This window comes from Mya arenaria, chromosome 1 (genome assembly GCF_026914265.1).
Source record: "Mya arenaria isolate MELC-2E11 chromosome 1, ASM2691426v1".
NCBI lineage: Eukaryota > Metazoa > Mollusca > Bivalvia > Myida > Myidae > Mya > Mya arenaria.
The window spans coordinates 37,628,424-37,646,940 of NC_069122.1; positions in this window are offsets into that span (position 1 = coordinate 37,628,424).

Sequence of the window (18,517 nt, forward strand, 5' to 3'; positions counted from 1 at the left end):
TTCTTGTTTTTTTTACAAGGAGGAGTTATATATAATTGAAATGTATTTCATGATAAGCTCGGTTATACAATTGATGGATTGGTTATGTGAAAGAAACAACGACACTCTGCCCATTAAATATAAAATGTGGAAGCAATTACACTATCCAGACTAATATGATAACGTAGTACGAACACGCCAGTCTAAGCCACCTTGTAGTAACACACAATGCAAAACGCAAACAAGATATATAACAGGTAAACAATACTCAACAGCATCATTCAGAGGAAAGAGAAAGAGATGGTCTGGAGCTAAATATGCTTTTAACACTTGATACTGTAACAAAACATCCACTCCTAAACTAGTATTGAGGAAATCCAGATCACCAAAATAAACCGCAAAAAGTTTACCAACAATTATTGTACCGCCTCAAACACTCTCAAAATCGCTCTGTTTAATACCGAATGTCACATGTTGCATTTGGGGAAACAATATTGTTGAAGTTTATGAGCTACAAGGACATGAACTTGTTAGTGCGGGAAAGTTACTAATAAAATAATTCCCCGAAATGAGTATGACTTGCAATAGACATCGCAAAAGTGTCTTGCGTCGATATACGTCTTACTGGTCACAAATTATTACTTGAGGCATTTTTCCGCGAGAATTTTATAACAGAACTCGATGTCAAGTATATGTTAATTTCCACATGGGCTTATTTATACGAAACGTGAGGGTTTCGGATTTGGTTTATTTTTCCAACTATTGCCCAGAGATTTTCAGTCCGTGTTATAATACAGTTAATGAGAACCGTTTAACAGAACATATATTTCAAAGGTGTTAGTAGATGTATGATGCCATTATTTTCATTTCTCTCTTGTATTGTAATGAAATTTACTCTTGTTATCAATAATCATTATGCCTTTAACATTCTATCCCAATTGTTTTCATTTGGGACTCTGATTCCATATATTTTTACTACAAATCCAATACAGTTTTGTCGTAGCTTTTAAGATAAAAATGGATACCATTGGTATCCGGATATTGTCCCTTCTTCATTTCATTGTTCTGCATATTGTGTCATAGCCGGATCCCTTGAAAAGAAACATAATTGGTTTCATGTCAATTATTTTAGAAGTGATTCAGAATAGGCCTAGTAATAGACAGAAGTGTCAGTTATTGATGATCTGTGTTTTTAGCTGTTATATGTAAGTCGTTTTATATCGCAAATATTCATGAAACATACATTTTATAAGTGCATGAAGCCCAACAAATGTTATCTCTGATCGTATAGTGAAATTTAACAAACATACTAAATGAGATTGTCTGAATAAAAACAAAACACGATGGTTTGGTAATACAATTAAATCTACAGAGATTGTCTAAAGGAACTGAAATAAAGGTCACGTTAAGCTAAGCGTCATAATACAAAATACCATATAACAAACATCTTATAATAATGTGTTAGGCTAACACCGACTATGGGATAACGGAGGTTAAACGTTTTATTAAAAAAACATACACACATTTAACCACATACATAGTTGATATACAGAGCGCACGCTCTTTACATTAATTTGTTGTAAAACAGTTTGGAAGAAGCATTAGCACCAAATGTCTAACACGCAAACGATGTGGCCATTAACACAACAAAGGTATGAAACGACTACGATCAAACCGTTATAAAACAAATGTTCTGTATAATTCTAAAACAAAAGTACATTTTATCAATAGTAAACAATGACTTTTCGAAGCAAATCGTAACATAATGACTGTCATCTCCGTTATGAAAACAACATATATTCTCCGCTGGACAATCTTTAAATATGTAATTATATCGTGACAACTTATGATTTGATGTAATATTCGATCGATCAGCGTTACTAAAAGTACGCAAAACATAAAAAAAAAATTAACTTTGTATTTTATCAGATGATTTTTCGTATATGACATTTTCTGAAACAGAGTTGGTGTTTACTTTTCCAAACTCATCCACAAGTATCAATTCGTTAGGCACGCAAACCTGTTATGATAAAGGAAGACGTTCTTACTGGTTCTGTATTATGTCAGATCGCTTGCATGGATGCCCAAGCAGTAACTCATTGTCATATGCCCAAAAATAACATTCACCTCGTATGTTTTTATAATCGTAATTAATAGTTCTGCGACTTTATATCGAAATGTTGCAGTGTTCTTTTTTATGATTGCGTACATTTATGCTTTCGTTTTCTTACCTATATAATAAAACATTGCGATCTATGTTAAGTACTTGTGAAAAAGTGATGCTGCAATTCGCTAAAATGTCCTTTACACATCGTGATTAATTGTGAACGAAGCGGCGAATGATCGGTGTATACATGGAAACCACTATCCATTCGATACTCAATAAGTCGTCGACTAAGCGACGTTTGGTCACTGCCACATCAATAAGCAAACGCAGATGAGTCGAACCAAAGTTGCAAAAAAGTCCACACTATTGTCTCGGCGAAACCGATAGCAACCTAGAGAAAACCAATATCTAATTAAAAATATGACGATTGCATACCTGTAGGAGATCACTAATACTCCGATTAAAAGACCGGATGCGAAACATAATGCTTTGCGGCCGCTCTGAAACCTTACAAAGACCTAAGTGAAATCTTTTTCACAGCGTCTTTGTCGTCGCAAAGAGGGTTAATCACCGTCGAAATCTTCGTGAGACCGAGGCTTCACTTGACAACTTCTTTAGTCGCAATGCAAGTCTCATTCATTGATGTAATTGCATGTGATTTTTAGACCCGCGTGTAACTTGGTAAAATTAATGGTGACTACCGAATTTAAATGCCAGACGAAACAAATAAAAACAATTTCGACGATGGTTTCAAACCTGCATACGAAAACCGTATGAAAATTAAAGGCCAATTAAGATAGCAATTAAGATAGCTTAAAAAAACATACAATCGTCACCAATTTAGTCGCTGCCAGTTTTTTTTGCATTCCAATACACCTTCCAACGAATAAAACATTATTTTCTATAGTATATTATTGCTTAGGCCTGCCAATGGTTAGTACAACTACAAGCACATTAGCCTTGTCGCACATGCAGGTAATCGTATACAATCGAAAGGTCTATTTAACTTAGGCACAACGCGTTTTCTAGTTCTACAGGCGGATGTAGTACATTTGTCACGCCATATAGGTGATATTTAAACATATATGCACGTAATTAAGTACATCCTTCATATTTAAACTATTTGTTGTACAGAAATATAGCATTACGAAACAGCACGATTATGATAAACTGAGGGGATTAATATAGATGGAAAGGCTTTGATAGCGATCTGTCCGTTTGAGTTTATAAAGTTTATTGTATTGTACTTGTCTGTATTAAAATCCTTCATTTATTCCAGATTAGTTACGTTATATGAAAAGGTTCCATGTATAACTTTCTATAAGGAAACACCTGAAAATAATCTAATACAAGAATTCTCCGTTGTTACAAATGAACAATGAATTTCGTACTTACATTTGTTTGATGCTATGCGGCCCAAGAGGAGAAAATACAATTTTGACAAATGTCAACAGCGTTGAATACATATAAATGTTTAGGAGAAGGTACCATATACTTGTTTATCAATGTCCGAAAAAGAAATTTAAAGTTGTGAATACAAGCCATATGTTCGTTCTTTTTCACGTTCTTTTTCATAAAACTACACAAGACAATTCTGCATTAACAGATCCGACTAGGGGACGAAGAGCTCTCCTGTTCAATATTGAATATTGCTTTGTAAGGGAATTCTCATACGGTCCCCGTTTTCCAAATAAAAGTAAGTTGACAGAAAAACACATAATGCCAAAAAGGTAGAAAATGAAAAATTATCAGCAAGACGTCAACATTTGCAAGCGAAGAATTGAATGTTTTGGTAATGCAGTTCATTTGTTGTGTTAGTCTATATAGCATCAAACCTTTAATAAGGGTCTTTGTTTATTTTGCGGCTACGGTTGTTGAATCTGTAGTATTCATTGTAATGTATCGTTCAATTGTATGTATTTGAACTCATTTGTTTTAAATTATACAACAACGATTGCTAAGGGAATTATTTAGACTAGACTAAAACGCCGTAAGACATAATACCTTGTGTATAAAGTTATCATGTAAACTAATTGGACAAGCAATATAACCAAACATTTAACAAGAATCTTGTTTTAAGGCACCATAATTTGACCTGAAAGACAATGAACGAGAGATACGCAAAGATTAAAACACAGACATTTGCTTAACCGAATGCTGTTATACTGTTTTCCAAGTATAAAAGTCTAGCAACGTACTAAGCGCCTGTTTCAAATGCAGATTGCCGTAATTCATGTAATAATATCAACATCTTACAAACAAACCACTTGTTGTGAAGATGTAGATATTTCATCTCGAACTCTTCAACGCATATAGCTAGTGAAGCTGTTATGACTGACAAACACTAAAACGATTTCATCCCGTATATTAAAACAATAAATATGTTAAGTGGTACTTAGAAATAGACATTTACTCTAAGACTCCAATTGAGAATATTTGCAATAAATCGACTTACCTGTCAAAACTAAATGCAGTTCAGGGAGCGGTATTATAGGTAAGTAGATTTGATTTGAATTTTATATACAGTTATATATTACATGCTTGAATTTAGGAAGACAACAACAAAGGTTTATACGTGCTGAATGAAGTTACCTGAAAATAATCTTATACCAGCTTTGGTTTGTTTTTTTAATTATTGTGTTAATTTGGTACCATGTCAAAGATATATTTATGATTAGTGCATTTAACGTTATGCATATAATGCATAACAGTTAATGAATTGATTTGTGATTTTTATATGACTTTATTTCGTAGTTCGCTGCAATTTTTCAACGTTTTCATAAAAAAGTCGGTGATTTTGGTTTGATAATATCATCTGCATGAACAATTATATGAAAAATTAGTATATTGTTTGTATGTCAAATAATAAACTTTCTTTGAATTGTGATTTAATTAAAAGTAATTTTTACGACAAACTATTATTACCTCTAAGATCACAATGGAAACAAGGGATTTTTAATTCCTTTTTTCTGACATGCTTTGTGTATAATGAAGTTGACAATGTCTTATGACTGTTGTTTTACTCATCTTTAATGTGTTTTCGTGTTTTATACATTATATACAAAACTAAATCTATCTCACTCTTAATCTATATAGAAAGAAAATGGACAGTACATGAGCAAGCCAAGTGGTCAACCACTGTACCATTATTACAATGATACTGAAAGGATAAACCCAGTAGTAAAATATTCAAAACATAAACCATGTTAAGGGGCACAAGACAAAGGCCCAAATGACAATGAACTAGGAACAGAAGACATATTCACATCGCATACACACAACAAACACCCAAAAAATAAACATACACTACATATTCAAAATAAATACAGACACCACAAACAAACCCCACCCTCAGCAAAATGGAATTACCGTTAATATGATTGGGTTACCGAATTGATGCGTCAGTTAAACAAGTGTTCAATGGAACCTGAGCCTACAAAGGGGATTTAACTAATAAGCATGGTCATAATTTCGCACTTGACCCTTCATTTATCCATAATATAAGTACTAACTTAAAAAGTATAAACCTCATCAGACCATACTAGCCAGACGGGCTTGTGGTACGTGAGTTTTCTCACCCAGGATAGGAAATGGAGATATCTTGAGGCTTAGTAAAACACGGAGCATAACGTCTGTTCTGCAAGAATACCTCTTTCAATTGAAACAAATATTTTTGCGATACAATTACTTTTTTTTACAATAAACCTTTTTCACCTTTAGTTTATTTGTTATGGTGAGTCTAACATCAACATACTTATTTATGACAGGACTGACAGTATTAGACATTGTTTGCTATTCAAGAAACTTAATGCCTCCAAGTTACGAGTTTGGCAATAAATTAATTGCCAATAAATGTAAGGTAACGTTGACGATTGTTTTATAGAGAGTAGATGAGAACCAATCACGTTATTTAAAGATATTTCTGTTTCGGAATGATATATATATTAATCCGATAACGATGTTAATATAAGACGCCCGTTTCAGACAAATTAATACACTAAGAAATAATTCATAGTTTCGAACTCACTAACTATTTCAATGAGTGCCAGCTTTTTCTTGTTAACATCCCGAATGCGAGTAAAAAGTTAATAATTTCAGGTAGCTTTATCAGCCTTTCTCTCGATGTCGTTTCAAAAAAAGATTTTTTGGGAATAAAACACAGACATAATGAGACATAAAGACAAGATGTATGGACAGTAAAAATACAGTCTCTGAAGAAGAGAATATCAAATCGTTGCGTTGGAATTTAGGTTTAATACATATAATATTTATATTCATTGTTTATCTTGCATTATTATCAGCATTGCAACCTTGCTACATTTTTGTATATTTAAGTATGTAGCAATCATCTAAATAGTGTTGTTGTTGACTAGGGTTATTTGCATACATTGAACAATCAGTTAGGACGTCATGGTAATAAACGAAAAAATGTTCACATTCATGTTATATCTGCATCATGATTGTTTTGCCTTCATATCCATACAACACTAGTTGCTCATATATTGTCATCTAGATGGCAAGTAGAAAACGGTCAATTCAATTTACAGATTCGACGCCACCTATTGTGATACCTTTCAGTCTTGTTGGACCAATTCTCGCAATGTTGAAGGTCAAATTCTCGCCAGATTACTCTCAAGAGATCCATACATCGTTTTCTGATCTGAAACAATCTATTCATCAGTCTCACACATTGAGTTATGTCTATATTGTAATCCATCGGCTGCCATCCATAGGCGTACAGCTCATTACGTTAGAGGGGAAAGTCTCATAGATATGTCTGCATCAGCTTTCTGTCGCCCTGATGATTATTTATGACAGGTATCCTTGTAGACTAGGGGCGTTACGTTGTATCCACTGATCCTATTGTGGTTCACTTTTTTCAGCCGATATTGATTTTGCGCATAGATGGAAAAAGCAATCCGGAAAGCCAGTTAAGAAAGCGTATACGAACACTTAACACTCAAATGCTTAAGTTAGGGATATTATTATCATGACGTACGTTGTTGGGGTCACAGACAAAGGGTCGAAATTAAACCAGAGTTTACGGACGTGGATGCTAAGCCACAAGACGAGTAAAATCCTGATCTTACCAACGGACAAAGATAAAAAGGTAACCGTATGGAACTACTTTTTTAATGTCATCTCGCAATAACTTCCTTCGTTGAAGACTGGTGCTCGTCTGTAGTACCTTGAATCATTGTCGTGTGGCAATATTTACAATTTTAATAAAGCATTTCTCGCTCCAAATGGCACCAAACAAGTTTTCAGGCTGCATTTAAAACATTAATGTTGCACTAACCTTGGAACTATTAAAAGAACAATGTGACTATTTAAATAATTTTAATTAATGCTCGCATATCTATGACAGCCACAAAGTATCACATATCTATACCCGAATTATTTTACTTCAAACAAACGAGTTCGTGTGAAAAAAATAAATTTTAGTTTGTCTAACTGTGTGGGAGAAAAAAACATCTACCATGGCCGCTCGTGTACGAAAGTTTCATTCCAACCCTTGCGCAGCGTGTTCTGCGGAAAATCGGTAAACCATGTTTCTGCAAAACACCTTACGCTCGGATTGGGATCAACATATCATGCACGAGCGGCCATCGAAGATACTTATTATCCTGTCACTTTCTGATATAAATTTAATAAAAATACACCTTTAAAAGGTATTTTTCTCAGCTATAATTACTGATTGCTTTTTCTGATTAAGATTTCTGATTTAATTGCTAGCACTAAATTATAATGAACCAAGCTTGAATACAAGCTATTGCAGGGAGAAAATATAGCACTTCAGAATTGATTTTAATTCGATTGTCGATGAATATAACAGCCTTCTCGTAAAATTAATATCATTATAAGAATGGTGTGCTAATGAACAGGTGGAAACTGACTGAACTTGAAAGGCTACAGAAAAATAGTTTAGCGAGTGTACGGATAAATGCATATATCAATGAATTAAACAAGTGTTGTAGTATCGCTTTATAATTACGTCTTGCTAACGAAAGTTTCAACAATGACTTGTATGTGTGTACATTATCACAAACAATGAGCTAATCAGCTATAATGTGAAAACTTTCCTTCCAGTGGCCTTTTAAAAGCAGCGACTAAATTGGTCAGCTAGTCCTTCAATGATTTTTGCCATATGGGACTTTAAGCTAAATCAGCATAAGTTTGACCTTGACCGTATCCTTAACGATGTGAGTTGTATGCTTTGTGTCAATCACAAATTCCATTACAAACTTTTCATTTTGGCAGTTGTCCTCGAAAATATATTAAAATGTAAATAAGGTGAAGATATATCTAGAAAAACGATAATTAAGACAATCTTGAAGGTTGTTCATTTTTGTCGGGCAAAAAAATGCATAATTATTCAGTTTTTATATAGATATGAATATACATATCAAATAGCATTAACAGTTTGAGACATAGAAGGCAAATGTCGATCCCATGCCATTGCAAGACAATAATGTAGACGATCATGGAGGTTGTCAGAGTCTCCCAGTTTCGAATCATGCCGGTCTACACGATGATGCCATCGATAGATCATCATCTCCGTAAGCGTAGCGTCCCATGAGAAAACAAAAACGTAATGCATTTAGTACATATGTTTCAAGAAGAACGAAGGTATCCTAGTATTATGACTGTAAGCTAATTTACAGTCCGAATTGTATAGTCACGATAGTGTATGGCAATGTAACGTGTAAACGTGCAGCTACGCCAGCAAAGTTTTCAACATTTAACAGCGTTATAATTATACAGGAAATAGAATTGCCTAAATCGTAGTAATGCGTTAACGTTAGAGGACGCAAACTGTCTTAATAATTTCAAATACATGCAACTAACAAACAAAAATGCAGTCAAAGCGTTTTTTGGTACAGCATGTTTGTCATCTTTCCTTCAACTGATTTGAACACATTCCATCCTAAGTAAAATTTTCTTATAATCGCCGGGACAAGTCAGGAGTAAAAGTGTCAGGCTTTTCATGTATAGCGAAGAGACCTAGCTTCGCATTAAGATACTAAACACGCATAAGTCAACAATTCCGATTCCCGTAATTCATGTAATAATATCAACATCTTACATAACAACCACTTGTTGTGAAGATGTAGAATTTTCATCTCGAACTCTTGAACGCATATAGTTACTGAATATGTAATGACTGACATTTACACTAAAAAGATTTCATCCCGTATATTAAAATAATAAATATGTTGAGTGGTACTTAGAAGTAGACATTTACTCTAAGACTCCAATTGAGAATATTTGTAATAAATCGACTTACAAGTCAAAACTAAATGCAGTTAAGGGAGCGGTTTTATAGATGAGTAGATCTGAATTTTATAAACAGTTATATATTACATGCTTGAATTTAGGAAGACAACACCAAAGGTTTATACGTGCTGAAATAAGGCTTTTTGGTTTTTAATTATTGTGTTAATTTGGTACCATGTCAAAGATATATTTACGATAAGTGCATCTAACGTAATGCATATAATGCATAACAGTTACTGAATTGCTTTGTGATTTTTATATGACTTTATTTCATAGTTCGCTGCAATTTTTCAACGTTTTCATAAAAAAATCTGTGATTTTGGTTTGATTATGAATTCTGCATGAACAATTATATAATAAATTAGTATATCTTTTGTTTGTCAACTAATCAACTTTCTTTGAAACTGTGATTTATATAAAAGTATTTTTTTACGACAAACTATTTTTACCTCTAAGATCTCAATGGAAACAAAGGATTTTTAATTCCTTTTTTTTACATCCTTTGTGTATAATATAGTTGACAATGTCTTCTGTCTGTTGTTTTACTCATCTTTAATGTGTTTTCGTGTTTTATACATTGTACACAAAACTAAATCTATCTCACTCTTATTATATATAGAATGAAAATGGACAGTACATTAGCGAGCCAAGTGGTCAACCACTGTACAATTATTACAATGATACTGAAAGGATAAACCCTGTAGTAAAATATTCAAAACATAAACCATGTTAAGGGGCACAAGACAAAGGCCCAAAAGACAATGAACTAGGAACAGAAGACATATTCACATCACACACACACAACAATCAACAAAAAATCAAACATACACTGTATGCTCAAAATAAATTCAGAAACACCAAACTAACCCCACCCTCATCAAAATGGAGTTACCGTTAGATGATTGGGTTACCGCATTGATGCGGTCAGTGAAAGAAGTGTTCGCTGGAACCTGCGCCTACAAGGGGGATTAAACTAATAAGCATGGTCATAATTTCGCATTTGACACTTCATTTATCCATAATATTTTACTTACTTAAAAAGTATAAACCTCATCAGCCAGCCAGACGGCCTTATGATACGTGAGTTTTCTCACCCAGGATAGGAAATAGAGAGATCTAAAGGCCTTGTAAACACGGAGCATAATGTCTGTTGTGCAAGAATACCTCTTTCATCTGAAACAAATAATTATTCGATACAATTACGTTATTTTCTATTAAGCTGTGACTCCTTTAGGATATTTGTTATGGTAAGTCTAACATCACCATACTAAACAATGACAGGACTGAGAACTAGACATTTTTTGCTAATCAAGACACTTAATGCCTCCAAGTAACGAGTTTGGTAATAAATTAATTGGCAATAAATGTAAGGTAACGTTAACGATTGTTTTAGAGATTGTAGACGAGAACCAATCACGTTACTTATGGATATTTCTGTTTCGGAATAATATATATATATATATATATATATATATATATGTATATATATATATATATATATATATATATATATATATATATATATATATATATATATATATATTAATTAATCCGATAATGAGGTTAATATAAGACGCCCGTCCCAGACAAATTAAAACACTTAGAAATAATTCATAGTTTCGAACTCACTAACTATTTCAATGAGTGCCAGCTTTTTCTTGTTTACCTCACAAATGCGAGTAAAATGTTATTATTTTAAGGAAGCTTTATCAGCCTTTCTCTCGATGTCATTTCAAAAGAAACTTTTTGGGGAATAAAACACAGATATAATAAGATGTATGGACAGTAAAAATACAGTCTGAGGAAGACAGACATAGAGAGGATATCAAATCGTTGCGTTGGAATTTAGGTTTAATACATATATATTAATTGTTTATATCCTGCATTCTTATCAGCATTGCAACCTTATTACATTTTTGTATATTTAAGTATGTAGCAAACATCTAAATAGTGATGATGTTGACTAGGGTTTAGTTCATACATTTAACAATCAGTTAGGACGTCATGGTAATAAACGAAAATATGTTCACATTCATGTTATATCTGCATCATGATTGTTTTGCCTTCATATCCATACAACACTAGTTGCTCATATATTGTCATCTAGATGGCAAGTAGAAAACAGTCAGCTCAAATAACAGATTCGACGTCAACTTCAACCTATTATGATACATTTCAGTCATGTTGGACAAATATTCACAATATTTAAGGTCAAATTCTCGCCAGATTACTCTCCAGACATCCATACATCTGAAACAATCTATTCATCAGTCTCACAAATTTATTTATGTCTATTCTGTAATCCATCGGCTGCCATCCATAGGCGAACAAACCATTACGTTGCAGGGGAAATTCTCATGTTTGCATTGGTTTTCTGTCGCCCAGGCCCCAATTTCTCGAAACTTCTTAAGCTTTACAGGCTTAAGTCGCTTATTTCAATTAGCCAAGATACATACTTATACTGGATTTTGATAAATAAAAAATGGCTTCTTCTAATTAGCAGACAGATTTGTCTTATATAACTTATAAAAACTCATAAAGAAGTAAATATAACGCATATTATAGAACAACAAAAATAGTGAGTTTAGCTTAACTCTGTTATAAGGGACTTAGGAAGTTTCGAGAAATTGGGGCCTGATGACTTTTTAAGACAGGTGTCCTTGTAGACAAGGAGTGCTACGTTGTATCCACTGATCTTATTGTGGATCACATTTTTCAGCCGGATTGATTTTGCGCATGGATGGAAAAAGCATTCCGGAAACCCAGTTAAGAAATCGTTTACGAACACATTCAAACGCTTAGGTTAAGGATATTATTATCATGACGTACGTTGTCGGGGTCACAGAAAAAAAGGGTCGAACTTAAACCAGTGTTTACGGACGTGGATGCGAATCCAGAAGACGAGCAACAGCCTGATCTTGCCCACGGGCATAGATAAAAAGGTAACCGTATGGAACTACTTTTTTTTACTGTCATCGCGCAATAACATCCTTTGTTGAAGACTGGTGCACCTCTGTACTACCATTGAAACATTGACGTGTGGATATTTTTAAAATTCCAATAAAGCATTTCTCGCACGAAATGGCACCAAACAGTTTCCAGGCTGCATTCAAAAAGTAATGTTGCACTTTCCTCGGAACTATTAAAAGAACAATGTGACTATTTAAATAATTTTAATTAATGCTCGCATATCTATGACAGCCACAAAGTATCACATATCTATACTCGAATAGTTTTACTTCAAACAAACGAGTTCGCGTGAAAACAGTACATTTTATTTTGTTTAACTGGGGTGGGAGAAAAACCATTTACCATGGCCGATCGTGTTCGAAAGTTTCATTCCAACCCTTGCGCAGCGTGTTTTGCGGAAAACCTTGTTTCCGCAAAACACCTTACGCTCGGATTTAGATCAACATATCCTAGACGAGCGGCCATCGAAGATGCTTAATAACCTGTCACTTTCTGATATAAATTCGATAAAACACACATGTACATGGTATTTGTTCTCAGCTATAATTACTGATCGTGACAATACACCAACTTCTTTAACAACATTCAAGTACACTGAGTAGATAAAAACAGAATAGTTATTTCTTAAAGAGTAAGATTTCTTGATTCACTGACCGTTCCAATGTGGTAATCTCATCATTTATCGGTTTAGCAATTCTTGTGAGTGTGGGGTCTATTTGTGGTGTTTGTTTTTGTGTATGTGGTGTTAATAGGTTTGTGTTTCTCGTTCTTTTTCGTTTCGGCCATTACCTTGTGCCCCTTAACAGGGATTTGTTTAGAATTATCGACTACTGGGCTTGTCCCTTTAGTTTTTTTTATTGTATTATGATCACAAAAACGAGTTATCAAATCCTGTGAAAACTAAACTATAGAGTAGGTCTCGTTTATTTTTGAATATACGTTTTGTATATATAAAAATCACGTGGTCGACTAAACTAATATAGCAAAATCTACACCTCACCTTGTTATTCGATCAATTTGTATGCAAGTGACATTATAAATTACAGTTCCAATAAGGCTACTTACACACAAAAATAGTTTTTTTTATATTTTTCTCACAAATACTATTGCGTATGAAATCTGGGATACAAATATCCAACTAACCATACATTTACCTTAGAGTCTTACGATTCAGAGCGCTCTGTAATTTATGTGGTATATCTAAGCAAATATCTACAGATACTAAAAATAAGAATTTTAAACCTCAGGGAAAAGCCAGGTAGTCAATAATTAAACCGAAGATCTCTCTTTAAAGGTATAGGGGTAAACAAGTAACTGCTTAGCAGTCCCCTTTGGTATCCAATGTTTGCTCAAGATCATACGATGGCAATGCTATCAATGGCCAACCGTGTCAGTCCGCTTTCACTTTCACAACGTGCAGCGCTTTGTTATCCAAGTACACTTGGTATATTGTACGCTGTATCTAAAAATACTTTTTTACAGTTTAAGGGTTTCCCATAATCATGAAATGTTCTTAATGACACACATGCCGTGCCACGGACACAATGTGCCATGGAGTAAGTTTAAGTAATATTAAGTGCTTAGGCTATACATTTGAGAGCCGCCATTTCGTTCAATCAATCTGATATTTTTTGTCATAACATGATAACGACTTAGTATGATAACTTTAGGTAGCGTGATTGACGATAATTTTGAAAGTTGAATACCACTTATGCAGTGCTCGGGGCGTCTACATTTGCATTTTATGAATAGTCTAAACAAACCGAGATCGCGGTTTACATACTGTGTACTCATTTCGTGCTTCAGAAAGATCGCGTACCAAGTCTACGTCTACATTATATAAAACAACGTACTGCCCGGATTCGATTTTTAACAGTGTTTCCAGTTTTAACAGTCTCACGTTATTCTAAAAGTGTAGCAGGATATGACTGACCGTAATAGTGACAACTACTTACATAATGCACCATCTCATTTTCCACACTATCTTGGTTCATGCGTAGCAGAATATGAATGCAAGAATTTCAATCAAATCTTTCGTCAGAATTATGAGAATCATGCTTTCGCAGTATATGATAACGTTGAGGGTCACAACGCACGTGGTACCTCAGAATAATGGATGCCTTGTGAATATCTGCTGGAGATCGTGCCACACACACTAGCATTATATTTAAGAGTTGCACTGAATTGTGGTATTAACGACAAGGAGATGATAAAGGCACTTTCAATAAAACACCAGGCAAAGTAGATTAATATGCACTTTGTGATGAATATGCCCATAAGAATAAAAAAGGATTCAGAATTCAGAAGACAATTAACGGATGAAGATAAACGTATATTCTTATAAGATTTCTGATTTAATTGCTAGTACTAAATTGTAATGAACCAAGATTGAACACAATCACTTGCAGGGAAAAAAATATAGCACTTCAGATATATTTTAATTGGATTGCCAATGAATATAACAGCCTTCCCTTAAAAGTGTTATTATTATACAAATGGTGTGCTAATGAACAGGGGGCAACTGACTGAACTTAAACGGCTACAGAAAAAGGTTCAGCAAGTGTACTGATAAATGCATATATATAAATGAATATAACAAGTGTTGTAGTATCGCTTTATAATTACGGATTGCTAACGAAAGTTTCAACAATGATGAGTATGTGTGTATGTTAGCACAAACAATAAGCTAGTCAGTTATAAAATGAAAACTCCCCTTTAAGTGGCCTTATATAAGCTACAGCGATACAATTGGTCAGCTATTCCTACAAGGATTTTTGCCATATGGTACTTCAAGCTAAATCAGCATAAGTTTGAACTTATGCGTATCCTTAACAACTTGAGTCGTTTGCTTTGTGTTAATAACAAATCCCAATACAAACTTTCCTTTTTGGCAGAAGTCCTCAAAAATATATTAAAAAGTAAATGAGGTGTAGATGTTTCTAGAAAGACGATAATTTAGACAATGTTGAAGGTTGTTCTTTTTTGTCGGGCAGAAAAATGCATAATTATTCAGTTATTATATAGATGTGAATACACATATCAAATAACATTGACAATTTGCGACATAGAAGGCAAATGTCGATCCCATGCCATTGCAAGACAATTATGTAGACGATAATGGAGGTTGTCAGAGTCTTCCAGTTTCGCATCTTGCTCGTCTACACGATGGTGCAGAAGCGATAGATCATCGTCTCCATAAGCATGAAAAAACAAAAACGTAATGCATTTAGTACATATGTTTCAAGAAGAACGAAGGTATCCTAGTATTATGACTGTAAGCCAATTTACAGTCCGAATTGTATTGTCACGATAGTGTATGGCAATGTAACGTGTAAACGTGAAGCTACGCATGCAAAGTCTTCAACATTTAACAACGTTTTAAATATACAGGAAATATCTCTGTCTTAATAGTAGTAATGCTTTAACGTTAAAGGACGCAAACTGTCCTAATAATATCGAAAAAATGCAACCAACAAACAAAAATGCAGTCGATGGGTATTTTGGTGTTGCATGTCATCTGTCCACCAACAGCTTTGAACACAGGCCATCGTATGAAAAATTTACTTATAATCGCAAGGACAATTCAGGAGTAAAGTGTCAGGCTCTTCATGTTTGGCGAAGGGACCTGATTTCTTATTAAGAAACTAAACACACATAAGTCAACAATTCAGATTCATATTGACATCTATAAATTTGGGTATGTAGCCTTTCAGTGAAAGCACATACTTATTCACTGGCGGTTACACTAGGTTATTCTAAGATTCTCAATAATGCAGTTTTAATCGGGCACGTACATTTTACAACGTATACTATTAAGGAAACGCATTTTATGGATATAACAAGTCGATATGGCAACTGTTACCTAACATACGACTCCCATTGCAAGTAGACTGAAGATTGATCCCGACATTATTTTACTCATGGCAGAGCAAGGAATTGGAGATTTGTGTATAGATTAAGAGGCTTTATATACATAACCTATTTTATTTCGTTTTGTCTACACTGCCGACTTCAGATTATGTAATACAAGTTTGGTTTCTTCTTGTATTTACTAAACATTGTTGTAGATATAAATGTAAATGCAAATACAACATTTAGTGGTATAGTATAATATTTTATGTTATTTTGAAGGCGAATAATTACAAGCTTATTTTCTAAAGAACGAAACTATAAATGCTAAAACTATGTCACCTGTCTTTCTTCATTTAATGAAATTAGAACGTAACGCATTGCGTCGAGAATAAAATTAAAAAAATATATATATATTCTTATTTGCCGTTGGAAACTCTTTGACTATTCGTTGAAAACTGGAATTTAATTTTGCCCGATTTCTTCGACCATGTTGATATAATATTATCCGTAAATAGGTTGCTAGTTAACAGAGATTTTCTGGATCTTTTGCATTGAAAAATTAAGCTAGCTTGTTCAAAATATTTCTAATTGGAATCCAGAGGTCTTCCGGAATCTTATTTATTTTGAGGCATTGCTTTATGGAAGCTGTCACATCGCATATTGAGTGACGTACATATGCAGCTTTAATTTACGTCAGGGCCATTGTCAGATTTAGTTGACGGACCGATCTTTATCTGTCACATTAAATATTGTCTGGAAGGGTGCATTTTCAAACATTTTCGTTTTGACTTCAGGGGCATACACTCCTACATTGTATGTATAATGACCAACATTGTCGCGTAGGACCGTCATGCTATGAGGGTAAGGAGAATTGGGGATTTTTTGAAAGTATGTTCAGAATGTACAACTAAGAGCGCAATCTGGTAAAACGAAGACGAAAATAACACATAATTTTAAAATGATTATCAGACCCATGCCTTTAATTAAATACAGTGCCTACATCTTGTTTAATCTATACAAACCCTTTTTAGCTCGAATGTGGCGTAAGCTTAATACACAGTGTTCGAGTCCGTATTCAATGAAAACGATGTGCATAACTGAACCTAGACTGGTAACGTGAAGCTACACCAGCGATGATAAATGACTCCGGAAATACAATGTCATCGATAAGCTACAGGATTGAGGAGGAATCCTGACGTACAATGTTTATATTTAGCTTCACAGTGACGTAAAATGAAGCCTAATCTCTACCTAAAGTTTCACATTGACGACAAATTGGCCCTTATCTACACTATAAACGTGTAACTTTAACCGTGACGACACATGCATCCTGACCTGCAATGCCTAAGAGTAACTTCGCAGTGACGACACATGCATCCTGACCTGCAATGCCTAAGAATTACTTCGCAGTGACGACACATGCATCCTGACCTGCCATGCCTTAGAGTAAATTCGCAGTGACGACACATGCATCCTAACCTACAATGCCTAAGAGTAACTTCGCAGTGACGACACATGCATCCTGACCTGCAATGCCTAAGAGTAACTTCGCAATGACGACACATGCATCCTGGCCTGCAATGCCTAAGAGTAACTTCGCAGTGACGACACATGCATCCTAACCTGCAATGCCTAAGAGTAACTTCGCAGTGACGACACATACATCCTGACCTGCAATACCTAAGAGTAACTTCGCAATGACGACACATGCATCCTGACCTGAAATGCCTAAGAGTAACTTTGCAGAGACGCAACATGCATCTTGACCTGCAGTGCCTAAGAGTAGTTTTTCAGTACCGACACAGGCATCCTGACCTGCATCGGCATAACAGTAGCTTTCAAGTTATGATATATGCAACCTGACCCGCAATCCCTAAGAGTAGCTTCCCAGTGACGATACATTCCTCCTAACCGGCATTGCCTAAGAGTAGGCAAATGAACCTGACACCCAATGTCTACGTGCAGCTACGCAGTGTCAACAGATTACCCTTGGACAACAATGTCTACGTGCAGCTCTTCAGTGACGACGAATGACCCTCGTCTATAATGTCTACGTGCAGCTACACAGTGTCGGCAAATGAGCCGGAACCTTCAAAGTCTACTTGTAGCTTCGCAGTTTGACAAATGAAGCCTGAACAACGATGTCTACGTGTCGCTGTGCTGTGACGAAAAATAAACCCGAACCTACATTGTCTACGTGAAGCTTTGCATGTTAGGTCAACGTTCGATATATCGACCTAAATATTTATATTTTTTGTATCCTATATTAAGAGTTTAGTCTGACGTTTTTGCAGTTATTATACGATTTTGTTTCACAAAATTCAAAACAAT